This window comes from Thunnus thynnus, chromosome 15 (genome assembly GCF_963924715.1).
Source record: "Thunnus thynnus chromosome 15, fThuThy2.1, whole genome shotgun sequence".
Lineage (NCBI taxonomy): Eukaryota > Metazoa > Chordata > Actinopteri > Scombriformes > Scombridae > Thunnus > Thunnus thynnus.
In genome coordinates, this window is record NC_089531.1 from 25,328,353 (window position 1) to 25,343,397 (window position 15,045).

At 40.6% G+C, this 15,045-nt stretch overlaps 1 non-coding gene across 1 annotated transcript; it reads left to right on the forward strand.

Annotated features, from left to right (window-relative positions):
• Positions 1 to 430: 430 nt before the first annotated feature.
• On the forward strand, positions 431 to 532 carry LOC137199125 (small nucleolar RNA U13). Its single transcript, XR_010931741.1, has one exon. It is a non-coding gene; the product is annotated as a small nucleolar RNA U13 (small nucleolar RNA).
• Positions 533 to 15,045: the final 14,513 nt, after the last annotated feature.

Sequence of the window (15,045 nt, forward strand, 5' to 3'; positions counted from 1 at the left end):
GAGCGGGTCCTCTTCCACAGAGGCTTCCATTTTGCTCACCATGTTTCTACAGTAGCCCAGAATGGGCAAACCAAACACTGGCTCTAGAGAGACTGGGGGTGTGATCAGCTTTATTCATTCATTCATTTACTTCATTCATTCATTCATTGCTCACTGGTACAAAAGTCACACTGCATGTCTTTTGTTTCTTTGGTCATATAGGGTTACATCAGGGGTGGACTTTACCATAAGGTAAGGTAGGCAATTACCTGGGGCCCCCAACTAAAAGGGCCCCAACAGCTATAAATTTATTATGATGTTTAGATATGAAAAATATTGAATTATGTTGCTGTTATTGTAAAAATGAGCATTATTCATGGTAAATTGATATTGCACATATTTTTTGCACATATACTCCACCGGAACACACATCGTAATCATTTGTTGTTGCATGCTTTTGGTTCAAACAAATGATGATTGCTGTGTTCATGGACAAACCATGAAAAGTGCTGCCTCAACCTTGTTATGCTCTTTGCCCCTCAGTCATCTGAACTTGGGAAAAAAACTGCTGTTCCTTCACTTAAAACAGTTAGCGTGAGAAAAGGCATTTGTGGCATAAGATTGTGAGATCTGTGTCAATCTGAGTCTCACGGTCAAAGCGTGAGACTTGGCAGCTATCTAACTCATTGTATCCCAAAATAACTTAGCACTTAAAAAATATGCAACTGTTTACTTCTACTTCTACTTCAGAGGAAAACATTGTACTGCTACATTTACCTGACAGATAAATGTTACTAGTTACGTTGCTGTCACATTCTGAATGGACTTTCATGTGTTTTTGGACTCTTTTGTATTCTTTGGGGTTTCCTGTATTGCACTTCTGTTGAGTCTTTCTAGTCATATGTTTTGCTTGTTGTGTTGTGTACTTGGGTTTGTGTTCGTGGGTATTCTTGGATGGGTTAGTGTAGGTTGCGTTGACACTTTGTATTTTATGGGTTTTGGTTTTCTGTTGCTCTGTGTTTCCCTTGTGTGTTCATGTACTCCTCCACACCTGCCCTGCATTTGGACTCATTAGCCCTGCCCTGCTCTGTTTTCCCCACACCTGCCCTGTGTTATCCTCATCAGCCCTGCCCTGGTCCCTGTGTTTCCCCAGCCAATCAGCTCCCTGTCTGTTCACTCCTGCACCTCATCTCCTTGTTAGTTCAGTTACTTTTTAGCCCTGGTCTTCTGTTCATTCTTTGTCTAGTTGTCTGCGTTTATGTCTTGTGTTTCTAGAGAGACCAAGTATCTTCAGTGTTCCTGCATTTATGGTCTTTGTTCCAGGTTCCTGTTCCCAATGACTTTATATTCAATAAATATTCTGCATTGTATCCTGCCTGCCTGCTGTCTCTTGTGTTTGGGTCCACCTGCTCCACTCACCTACCTGACAGTTGCAGATTCGGATTTTACTCACAAAATAGAACAAATAAAATACGGTGCATTAGAATTGATTAAACTATCCAGCCTTATATAAAATGGTTAGAATTAAAAGCTCTGTGTGATAATAGTTGTACTAAAGACAGAAGTTTTGAGACATTACTGGTTAGTGAAAGGGTGAAATTAAAGCAAGAGAGAGTTTGCCTGGAGCCCCCAAATCACTAAATCTGTCCTGGCTATAGTATGGAGGGCAGGCCTAATTAAGCACAGAGTACTCTCCTGGTTTATGCCATGTTTCAGTTAGGCACATGAAAGCCCCCTGTCCAAGATGTGGTCATGTATGAGGAGGGATTTATCAATGAGAAGTTATTTATTAAATAGTTCCATGGTGTCACCGCTCCGATCCACTCCGTGTCTTGCATCTTGCCTGGTACAGAGTAGTCTCGCAATGTTTCCAATCATGAAGATAAAAATGAAGGCTACGATATTGTAACCCTAGTTCTATAAGCACAGGCAAAGACCTCTACTGGATTCTATGGATAATACTCTCCTCCAATCACATGCATGCACCTACCAATTCTGTGTGTCCCACATAGTATAAAAGACAACGTCTCGCTACAGTTCCCATCCCAAAACCACTTCAGTGGACGGTGTGGGAGTGGCAGGCTCCATAGGTAGAGGGCTGCGCCTGTGCTTGTAGTACTAAGGTTACAATATCATAACCTTCATTCTATCTAACATAGGTTACGCCCTCTACTGGACTCCATGGGTACAGTAGGCGGAGCCCTGCCACAACATTTCCATGAAGTCTCAGAGTACTTTCAAGACTGCAGAGATCAAGTTCAAACTCAACAAAGAGTTCGACGAGACGACGGCAGATGACCGAAAAACCAAGACCATCTTCACCTCTCAAATTGGCATCCACGGCCCTCATACTACTTTATAATGCCAGCCACTTAAGCAGAACATAGGGAGTCCAACCCCGCCCAGTAACATGAACATGAACTGGGTGAAACAATAGCCTATTCTCGCAGGGGTCACAGGTTAAACAACAGAGACCCTACACACCTCATTTCAGCCCATCATGTCCAAGAGATAGAACTTTATGAACAGACAAGATGTAGACCAAGATGCTGCCATGCATATGTCCTGGACACTCACCCCACTGAATAAGGCTGCAGATGCTGCCATGTGTGGAATGCGCCTGGACCACAGTGGGGGGGTGGGGGGGGGGGGGGTCTAAGTATATACAAATAAATATAAATAAGGAAAAGTATAATAACTCTCCTTTAACATTTTGGAAAAGGTTAGATGCCATCAATATAACTCTGAAGCTGGGGGAAACAGCTATTCTGGCCCTCTCCAAAGTTCAAATATCCACTAACCAGCACCTCTAAATCTTACAAATTAACATGATATATCTAGTTTGTTTAATCTGTACTCATGTGGATATTTAATGAGTTATGTGCTTTCTTTGTGAACAGCTCCAGGGAAAGACATCACTGTCCAAGACGCTGAGCAGGCACAGGGTTTTTGAGGTGAAACAGACTGAGCACTGAGTTATTTTCTTCACCTCAGAGTTGGTTTAAGATGTTTAACGCTGCGGTGTGTGTTGGTTAGCTGGTCTCCTTTGTTATTGCTGTAGTTCACTGCTCTGCTCTGCTAACATCAGTCTCTGAGTGACAGCATAGAAAGTTCAAAATATACTTCATGTTCATCTCTCAAAGGTAAGTATTTACTCATTAAATCAAAAACATGCTTGCAACCGCTGCCTTTTGTGCAGATGAACTACAAGATAATCTAGTGTGTGCACGCTGTGCAATGTTTAGGTGCTGCACTGCCCTTGCAGTTGAGTTCCGCCTTTTTTTGCTTCTCTCCCACTGTCAACAAACGACCAGCATAATGACACAGCAACACAACAAAACAGTGCTATCCGACTAACACCCTGAAGATGTTAGCTTTCCAGCTAATGAAGCAGCTAGCTGCCTCCATCAACCACTATACGTTTCACAACAAAAGACCCCCGCAATGATAAGTCGCCCGCTCTCGAGCACACATACAGCTAATACAATATTATTTCCTCAACAAAGGAGCAGAAAACAAGCTCCAGACCGATAGCAAAACATAGCTTACCCCTTTTGTTTTTCCTGTTGGTAGTCCAAAGGTTGTAATAAGCACATTTCACAACAAGACCACAGTGCGTTTCTCCCCAGCCACAGCCAGTTGCTCCCCGGCCACAGCGCCCTGATCCCCGACCACAGCTCATTACACTTGAGTGCATTATTTTTGACAGCATAAACTATGGTCAATAAGCCACCATTATATATTTCAAAATAAATGACAAAAATGTTATTTTCTGCATTTTGTTTTCCCTGCTGTACTGAATGCATACAAAACTGTGACCCCCAAACCGAGGTATAGTGCGTACTGAGCCCCAACTTTTCTGTTCTGTAACATAATAGAAAGAGAAGTTATTTTAAGATTAAATAAGATAAAACTTTGATTCCCAGGAGGGAAATTTAGCATTGATTATAAATCACAGTACTGTTTTTGTTTTTATCTCTAAATAACAAACTTCATCTAAATCCACAAACTTCTGTTCTTTTAGTCATGCCATTTTGTCGAAATCTTGGGCATCATTGTCTCACCAACATCATCTCCCTGCCAATAGAGCCACTGAATTGGAAATTGTGTGTGTGCACGCATGTGTGTAAGTAAGACAGGGAGAACAAATGTGACCCTCCTTTTTCCTCCCGCTAGCCACACCACAAGCCCAAGTCGGTTGCTATGGCACCGTGAAATGAAGAAAGTTTGACAAGGGTGCCATACATTTTTAAACCACTTATTGGCATTGCCTCAAAGGTAGCACCTCCCGCTGCCCTCCCCTTCAGCTGCTGTACAGCCACATCAGTGTCAGGCTCCAGCTCCCTGGAGGAGGGCTGCCATGGCGGGCCGGCTGGGACTTGGGAGCCTAATTGGGGCCTGAGGAGGCCTCCCTCTGCTGCTACAGCTGTGCTGCCGCTGGCTGATGGTAGGATCAAAACCCTGTGACTAGCCAGGGGTCAGAGGTCGCCTGGTGGCTGCTCAGCATGCAGGGCCAGAGGAGGGGTCCGCTGTGACTGCAGGCAGATCAGGCAGTGCTGTCTTGGAGTCTGCATGGCCTCTGACTGAAGCCCTCAGCTGCTCAGTCTGTCTCTTTCTCTGAGAGGGAAACACAAAGATAAATGGAGCTGATGTATGTATGGCAGCTCATGAAATCCCTCTCTGAATTGCACACTGTAATGATTGTTGACTCATCACATTCTTAAACGTCTTGTGGCACTACCTGATTTGCTCATACCACATGCCTCATGTCTGCTTGCCAAAAAGTCTACCACCTCCAAGCACCTTGGTAAAGAGACTGTGATTTTCATTCGGTCCTCACTGAACTGCCATGTCTACTGGTTAACATTTAGCCAAATATCCTGAAGGTTTGATGGATTTTTCCATTTCACATTTCTGTTTCCATTTCAAGGTGTGTTTAGTTAGCAGGTATATTCATCCAAAATTCCTGGATTTCTTGACAAGGTGAGCTATGTCATTTTTATTGGATTGATTAAGTTTTTTTTGATAAGCTTTTTATTTATTCTTCATTGTAGGTGAGATTAAACCCATTCTAATGATGTAACATTACTGTAGGCACTGCAAAATGTATTTTGTGGCAAATGATGGCAACAATGCTAATAGCAGAATTCTGTGGTTACTTCTGCTCCTGTGGTTGGTTTCTGGCTTGATATGACTGGCAGTTTATCTGACCAATAGAAAGAGCAGCAGAGCCACACCACATGAAGTAACTGTCCCAAGAACATTTGTCCAATTAAAGACGAAGCTCAAAGGTGCAAGTCACAAGAAAGTCTGATAAACAAAATTTTCAATGCAAATTACATTTCTTTGCATTTCATATTGTAGCTCTTTGTCCTATTTTTGAATGATCATCAATTTTGGCTTGAAGTTATTTTTAGATGCTTTGCAATCCCCCATTTCTTTGCGTTTTTGTTAACAGACAAAATAAATGCCATGCTGTTGGCCTCCACTCAGACCTCCTTCACCTGCTTTGATAGACCAGAAAGAGAACAAGGGTGAAATGCATAAATTACATCTCAGACATGTTCTTTGGAAATGTAGACAGAGAAAAGAGAGAAGTTTTAAAATAAAAGTACCGAATGATTTATCTTTTGACATTAACTTGTCATACAACAAAAGATAACTTAACACAGGGAGACAAAATTAGAACTTCAAAAATGTATTATTTATTTCACTGGTCTTTTTTAAAATCCAAAAACTACAAATCAAGAGCAACAAACTATGAGGCCGTATATTTAGCATTGGAAAAAGTGTTAAAATAAATGCTCTAAAACACACTATAATTAAGTTGTACGCAGGTATAAGGACAATTTTTGTTTTACTTATGTTTTTATTAACTATCATACCTTTTTAAAGATGCAATAAATGAATTAATGAATGAATTGAGCCAACAAACTAGTATTTGCTATGTAAAGATATAATGGAGTAATGGCAACCTGAGCAGTGAATGAAGTCACACTCCCTCTGTGTATTTTGTTATCCAAGCTTCTCTGTTCTTTGTTTCGGTAGCTACACCAGCCGTGCGTGCATGTTAGTGCATGTGACCGTGCATGTGAGTCCTTCCGTGTCCTCCACGTCCATTTCCAAGATGGCGGCTGGGTCACAAACATTCTCAAATTACAGCTAAATAGTACACTAAAATATGTTTTATTAAATATGAAAGCATTTGAGGTGAGAAATAGGCAATGCACTAACAGAATCTTGATCCATATTTGATCAGCACTGCCTAGTTTGACAGTTTGATCTGAGTTTCGTGAGCTGTCGGCTTTCTTTTTTTTCCCAACTTTATTGAGTAAATGACACACATGTTTGTTTCGATCTGAGATGTTGGTGCTATAGTTTGACATCTAGTGGCTGAATGTCGTGTATTGCAACTTAAAGGCATGACAATATAATGTAACACAGTTGAAGTTCTCATTTATAATGTCTCTTAATGAAGTATTACTTTATTTATAAATACTTCTTCACTCTCCAGGACAACTGAGCAAACTGAGAGGTTATAATTAACAAATACATTATGTAACACTTATATACAAGTATATTATAGTGTGTTATAAACCATCTATTACTGTTTTAGTTAGAGTTTTATTGATTATATATGCTAAATAGAGAATGTTGAAGTAAAGTGTTCATAAATACAAAACCTAAAGTCAAATGAACCTTTTTTACAGCAGTTCATAGCAGGTACAAACATGATTGGGTGCTGATTTCACACCGTGTTTCTAACAGCATTGATTATTGGGATTACTTACAGTATAATGCATGTGCTGGATTGATGTAAGACAGTGATCACATACATCATAATCTTGTTCACCTTTCAAAAAGAAAAATATGTTGTTGTTTAGGACAATCAGACAGTCACTGGGCAACATTTGTCTTCGTAAACCGCATGGATCCACCAAAACCAGCAATCAATAAGAAATCAGACAGAAAAAGATGTTTAAACCGGACTAAAATTATTTTATGAGTGGTTTTTCATGGACTGAGATGAGCCTTTCACTTACCGTGCATGATTATTGCATTCACTCCGTGCAAGAGAGGGGGGGATGATTTATTTTTGTTTATTCAAATAACCAGTGTCAGTGCAGCGGTCTATGACAAACACTCAATTGAATTGCTATTGTGATAAACAAGTTACTGCTCCGACACCTTTTTTTAAAAAAATGAGGCCGGGAAAACAAATATCAAGTGTTGCGGTGACTTCATTTCCATAGCAAAGGTATGAATGAACTGAGCATCACCCCAACAACAGCTGCTTTCTCAATCCATTCTTTTCACTATCTGAGAATATATCAGCTTAAACACAAAAGTTATCAAGCATATCAAGCAAATGGTCTATCTGTGCATACTATAATTATATATCTACTGTATATGCAAGGCTCATACAGATATTTCAATGTGACATTTATTTTAGTCCAGGTACACTGATAGCCTACATAAAAAGAAAATACGTCCTGTCCCCAAAAGACATGCCACTCTAAATCCTCTGCAATTTACATATTTCCCATTTATTTGCCAATTATGGGTTACACTTCTCCTGACCTATGGGCAAAGTCTTTAAACTTTGAAAAAAAAAATCAGACATGCTCCTTTAATCTTTAACATATATATATATATTTATATATATTATAAATTAACGCTCGGCCAGAATAATTCAAGGATTAAGCTAACAAGCAGGAAACAAGAATTTTGCTTTGGGATGTTATCAAGTCTACATTTCATTCATCAGCTGTGTAACAAGATTCATTTTCTTATGTAAGAGATGACACAGGTTTGTCCTCCCACCTCAGTCTTATACAGGGACAGAAATGGTGTGTTGTCAGTTTAGACATATTTTTCAAAGGCCTTATTAATCTATTCCGTAATAGATTCAAGATTCAGAATTTATTGTCAGTCCCTTTATACAAGTACAATCGTGTGAAATATGCTGAGAGGCGCCATTACAGAAAAACAGTAAATATATATTTATATATAAATACATTTATATAGCTATATTCTCTATACTGTAACAGAATCAAGGCACAACAAGGTTGCATATACAATCATCAGTCAGAATACTGCAGGTTAGATTGCACTTTGTGTGTGTGTGTCTGTGTCTGTGTGTTATTTATTTAGTAGTCTTATAGCCTGAGGGAAAAAACTGTTCCTCAGTGTGCTGGTGCGTGATTTGAGAGGGACTTCCTGAGACACCACTGGGTGTACAGCTCCTGCAGGCTGGGCAGCTCACACCTGTTGATGTACTGGGCACATGCCTTGCGGTCCATACTGGTGCAGCTGCGGTACCAGGTGGTGAAGCAGCCTGTTAGAAGGCTCTTTATAGTGCCCTGGTAGAGGTCCCTGAGGATTTGGGGCCTCGGCCCGAATTTCTTTAGGCTCCTGAGGCTGTGCAGATGCTGTTGGGCCTTTTTAACAACAGTGGTGGTATGGCTAGCCCATGTCAGGTCCTTGTGGATGTTTACCCTCCAAGTATTTGAAATTGTCCACCCTCTCCACCGCTGTGCCATTGATGGTGATGGCACAGCGGCCCTGCCCCCTCCCTCTCCAAACTCACTCTCTCACCTGTTATTCACAATGGCCTCCTTGGTCTTGGAGATGTTCAGGGAGAGGTGGTTGTCCTGACATAACTGTTCCAGCGTGGTCATGTCCTCCCTGTAGGCCTTCTTGTTGAAGCCAGAGATCAGCCCCACAACTGTGTCATCTGTAAACTTCACAATGGTGTTTGAAGCCTTTGTTACTGCGCATTTGTGGGTGTAGAGGGAATACAGGAGGGAGCTAAGCTGAGAACAACAGCCCTGTGTTGCTCCCATGCTGAGGGTCAGTAATGAAGAGGTACAGTTGTCCATTCTCACCACCTGGAGGTGGTCTGTCAAAGTCCAAGATCCAATTACAGTGCTGTGCTTGGGCCCATATCCTTGAATTTACTGACGTGCCTGGAGGGCACTATGGTGTTAAACGCTGGGCTGTAGTCCAGTCATCCTCACATAGGTGTCCCTCCCTCCCAGGTGGGAGACGGCAGTGCGACAGTGTCCTCTGTGGCTCTGTTTGGGCAGTATGCAACTTGCAGGGTCGAGGGTGAGGAGGGGGCATGAGGCAGATGAGGGATTTTACAAGCCTCTAAAACACTTGGGGGTGAGGGCTATGAGGTACCAGTCACTGAGACTGGCCACTTTCTGTCGTTTGAGAATGGGAATGATGGTGGTGGATTTAAAGTAGGTGGGGACAGTCTGGAGGGAGAGGTACAGGTTAAATATCTCCCTGAATAGCCCTGCCAGCTGATGGGCCCAGACCTTCAGGATACGGCCAAGGATGCCCTCCGGGCAGACCACCTTGCATGGGTTGATCTGCATGAACGGCCAGCGAACATCAGCCTCAGTGATGGAGAGGGTGTAGTCCTGGTCTGCAGTGGTAATGGAGGAGGGGCGTGGGGGTGGTTGGCAGCTCAGGTTTTCAGTGGAGGCGGGGGGAGGGGCAGTGCAGGTATGCAGCAGCATTGGTAGGGGGGAGCTCTAGTCATCAGCAGAGGCGGGGGAGGGGAGGACATGACAAGCGCTATAACAGAGGGGTCAAACCTGGCGTAAAAGGAAATTTGTCTGAGAGAAAGGTGGGTGCTGTGTTTGTGATATGTTGTTTTTGTTCTTTGAAGTCCGGAATAGTTTGGAGTCCCTGCCATAAGTGCCTCAGGTTGTTGGAGGCGAGCTTGGAATCCATCTGTTGTCTGTACTCCCTCTTCGCCTGTTTGATTGCTGTTCTTAGTGAGCTCCCGGCACATCACCCTCCTCATATGGCGCCATTTTGATTAATAAAACAATTTCAAGATGATGAGAAAAGCAACTGTTGGATTTTGATGAGTTTCTGGGGATAGTGTAGCATAAATTTACAAACTCAAATTTTATTACGTCTTTGTGAATTACCCCTATGAAATTCATTGGCCTCATGCAAGAACATTTTCACATTCTTATCCTAAACCTCTCTTACTCCATGAAGCTTGCTCGTATTAGTCCCAAGTCATATTCAGCAAACTCTCTCCACTGCACAAACTTTAAATTGCTCATTTCAACTTGTTCAATGTTCATGAGGAAGTGCCATTAGCATAAATGATATGTGTAAAGCTTTGAGTTTGAGTGGGTTCGTTTCATTCACAAAAATGTTACCGAAGAGTAAAAAGATTCCCACAGCTTGAAGTCCTGCAGTCAGAAATCAGTAGATAAAAATAGAACAAATTCAGCAGTGTCAGTAGTGCTAATATAGCTTCAAACGATGTCACCAGAGCAGTGCAGTAATGTGATAGAAAAAGAGGGAAATGGTTTGACATGAAGTCGGATTCTAAAAAACGTCTTGCTAGCAAAGAAGCCTATGACTAACTGCGAAGACCCACTGAACACGATGCAACTCATTTCCAAGTAACATTAAAAACAGAAGGGTCAAAACTTGAAAAAGGTCTAAATTCACCCGGAGGCTCCGCAGCTATTCGCCGAAAAACTGACACAGAAAAAGTGATGCAGTGGTGGATCAGGAAGTTCAGTACCCGCTGTGGATAAATGTCAGCTGAAAAGAAGATCTTTATTGTCGTTTTGGGGTTGTTTTTGCATGTTTTTTAGCTGCTTGGCACAAAGTCACATAAATTGTTGGAGAATGTTGTAGGCTGCTTATTTACACAATGTTTGCAAACGAGCAAGCTATTGGCTTATTTGCGAGCAAAGACACTCACACAGTGATGAGCGAGACATGGCGGAGGTGGTGTTTCTTTACTGCCAGAGGGTCTTCACAGTTAGATGGGAGGTGGTCAAGGGGATGTGACAGTCACAAAAATGGATGAAAGAATATTATAGGTGATGTCACATTGTCCTGTCCAACAGCAGCTTGCATAAAGATGCAAGAGTAGCTGTTATAGAGAGAATTCTCCTAGCAACTACTGTTGTTAAAAAGAACAATCTTGTTAACACTGCTGTCATCTAATGTGTTGTTACCCAGCAATTAGTTTATCTTGTCTCATTTTGTCTTATAATTTAATTATAAGACAGGACTGTAATTTAACTTTATCACATTTTATCCTTGTATTTATCCCTATTTATCCTTGTTTATGGTAAATGTTGTGATTCTGTGTACGTTAAGCACTTTGTGTTTTTATTATTATTACCATTATTATTTATATATTTTTTTGCTGAACAGAACATCAATTTCACACTAAAATTATTTTAGCTATTTACTTTATTTAATGAGCAGGATTTGTGACATCACAATTAGTTGAGAGCCAATCATGGTCCAGTATGTAATTAACACGCAATTTCATTTGTACATAAGAGAAATTGAAAGTGCGAGAAAATTGGACAAGTTATTTTAAATTACTTGTACGTGCCACTTGTCAACAAATGTGTTCGTACGAGTGGTTCTTGCATGAGGCCGAGGCCTTTTTCACAGAAGATAGTTTGACATATGATTGTAGGAAAAGCACAGGTGTAATTAATGAAATGAATGTTGGCTGAATTCCATTTAGCTGCTTCAGTTTCAGGGTCCTGGTATTGTACATGCTGGCTCTCAGTAACACCTGTGCACACTAGGGATGTGCAGAGTGCCCAGTATTTGTATTTGTATCTGTATTTGTTGAGGTGCAAAATTTTTTGTATTTGTAATTGAATAAAAGTGGGAAGAGGCTTAAAAATCCTGTTTTTTGTTTTTTATTACACTTTTAATTTTAGAAAATGAAAGTGTTACAATAGGTGTTCATGAATAATCTCATGAAGGAGGTCCCCACACCGGGTCTCGAAATGGAGTCTCCCAGATTATAGATGACTGTGTTGACTACTGAGCTAAGACTTTACTCATCGCCTCATTGCAGACAGACCTCAACCTATTTATACACCCATAACACAGAGACAGCACACCATGTAATGTGTAAGGAAGAACTTCAAATGTGATTATTGCTTTGCATCATTTATTGCATATTTTTTACAACCTAACTTTGTGTAAAGGAGAAGGGGAACAGCAGGTTATGGAGAGTCCCTTGGGAGCACTTCACTTGTGTCAGTAGCTCAGCTTTATCTCTGGGGAACAACCCCAACTCTGGGAGTTATGTCCAAATTAGGAAATGTGCATCATGTAGCAGGTGGATGTGACTCCCCTAGTTGAGACCTGCTGATAGATGGAACAGCGGAGCAGAAGGGAGAGACTGAGATACTGATGTAACCGACCTGAGCACTGGTATTTTTCTTCCCAAAATCAAATTTTTTTAAAAATATTTGTATGAAACAAATATTTGTAAAAAAAACCCACCATGCTTTGCCAAATAACGTATTTTTATCCGGGCACACCCCTAGTGGACACACACAGAAGCTGAATGCATGAACCACTGATGTCTTAGCAACTCTATATTCACTTTAGTGTCAGACACAAGCTACCTCCGTGTGATGAGTAGATGTGTATGTTGATCAACTTTTTTTTTTTTTTTAAAATCACACCCTTTTTTTGTTTTATTTACTTCTGGTCCTGACAGTAAAAGCGCAATTTCTACAAAACATCTACAGACAAATCCACTTCAACTCCTACAAGGGCTTAATGACAGAGCAAGCAGACATCCGAGAGAAGACATTATCATCCTGGAGGACGAAAACGCTATTATAAACTGATTAGGTGGAGGAGAGCTGGATGGAAATCACTCTTGAATCTTTTTTTAACCATTAATTAGTGGTTCTGTCAGTGTGGTTCATTCTGCGGGGATGACTAATGCGTAGAGCTCTCCCACTGCTCTTCATGACCAGTTGGTACATTGCTGTCACATTTGCATATGTAGCTCTGACAGCAAAGTAAAATCCCATCGCCTAATGTAGCTGGAGTTCTGTGAGCAGTCTGTGTTTTCTAGTACAGACTCTGCACTTTTCTCTCTGAAACAAGATGATATAAGAGTATCAGGATAGGTACATTACTTCAGTAACTGCTTGATTGTAAAAATGACTTACACTATAGTAAGCTGTGCGAACATACCTGTGCTGGATAGTGTGAATATATCCATTTGTACCTCTGCTACTACTCTGAGACATGAGACATGTTGCATCAAACTCTAAATATTTCCCTCTAGAGCCCGTCGTCTAAATTATGAGTCTGTGAGGGTTTGTAAGATGTAGTTTACGGGCTAACAGCATCTCAGTGAAATTATTGTTCAGTCTTACTGCGGTATATTCTTTCTGCTGTCCTGATATCTGATGCTGAATTTTCCACAGACTGAATCAATATGCTTCTGCTGGGATTTAGTTTATGTCTGCAAAGTTATTTAATTGATACATGATCTTTTTTTATCCTCAGCTTTGACTTTACTTTAAAGATCACTCTAATCAAAAATATCTTTCTTGTTTTCTTGATGTCTTGACTTTAAATAAAAAGTATTTTCACTGGAAGGTTGTTTTGAAATTCCTTCTTAATAATTGACTGAAATCTATAGCTTTATCAGCCTCATCATCAATCATAATTCAGAAATCAGACTGAAGCTGTAGTAGCACTTGGGAGCAGTTAGCATTTTTCTCATTTATCAAAGAAATACATTGATTTCAGAGTTTTTATTTAAGTCTACAACAACTTGTGCAGCCAAGGCAATCTCACAATATTAACAATGTTGCCAGATGTTAGTCTGGTGTGATTGGGTTGGAATAATTCAATTATCCAATGCTACTCCTTAGAGATGTGTTGTTTAAGGTTGTAAGTTTAAAGTTACATTTTTTTTCTTTTACAAAAATAACCTAACAAAACTGAAGTTGAAATTCAAGTTAAAATAAAAGTGCAAAGTCATAAAAACTACCAAAACATAAGATGGTTACTTTCATAAATCATTACTACTGTTACACTCTATGCCGGCTGTGTGTTCCTAAAATATTTATCATGGAAGATAGGTGAATGGAGAGAAGTGGAAATGGTTAGTTGGGGGTCATTTTCAAATCGAAGAGGGAAATACTACAGAGAGAGTCAGAGAGAGCGGGAGCAAGAGGAGGAGAAGTGGCAGACATTTTATTTTTTCTTCTACTTTCAGTATTATCATTGTACTGTAATGTTTGAGGAGGAAGTTGTTGTCTGATAAACCCACTGCACACCACCTGCCCAGCACCGAACAGCAAACAGACAGTTAGCGAACAGTTGATGAACATAGTAGAGCCTTTAGCAGCTAAAAAGCCCGATATTCTTCTCAGGATTTGGTGGAGAGCTAATAGGAGAGTGAATTTTGGATTTACATTCTCAGGTGGCCAGAAACACAACTAAACATAAATGCTAATGTTGCTCCATATCTGCTGGATGTATCTGCAAACACATTCACCATAACAACTTTATAAGGTGATAATGTGCCACTGTTGTGTTTATAAGCTTGTTGTGCTGCTCCCAGTAGGCCAAAAATCTAGTTTAAATAACATATAATTTGTCTTTTAATTCATTTTAAATGACAATTTGTGTAATCTAAACTCACCTCTATGTACATATATGCATATTCCTATTGATTAACTTCATCAACTCTCTGTTGTTAATTGTTGTTACCTAGAAAACTCTAAGTAAATTAAAAGGCAAACCAGTCATTTTGATTTGATTTAGATTCCATATGGAGCAGTTTCTTTCCACACACTGATACCTGATCACTGTGACAGAAGAACCCAGTGACCCCTAAGCCCCTGCACACCCACAGTTTGTGTTTTCTGTATCGCCTGTGGGCCTGAGCGTCCACTGCTGTCCCACCTGTGAGGTGAAAGAAGCAGCATCCCTCACTCTATCCCATACAGGGACAGCTTTATTATAAACCAGAGAGCTGTTTGAAGATAAGCAGACCGGTTGCACATCATGGCTCTATGTGCTGGCTAAGACATTCCTGGCAACCAGACAAATGAAACATGTTGTCTGAATCCTTACAGTGCTGTCTCAACATGCTACCAACAAAGTCCCAATGACACCTTTGGTTTAATATGTAAGGCATACACTGTAATACATCTGTGATGCTATGGTGGTAAAAAGAGATTTATGACACACAACAAGCTATTAAGGAGCTGTATGTGGTGGGGT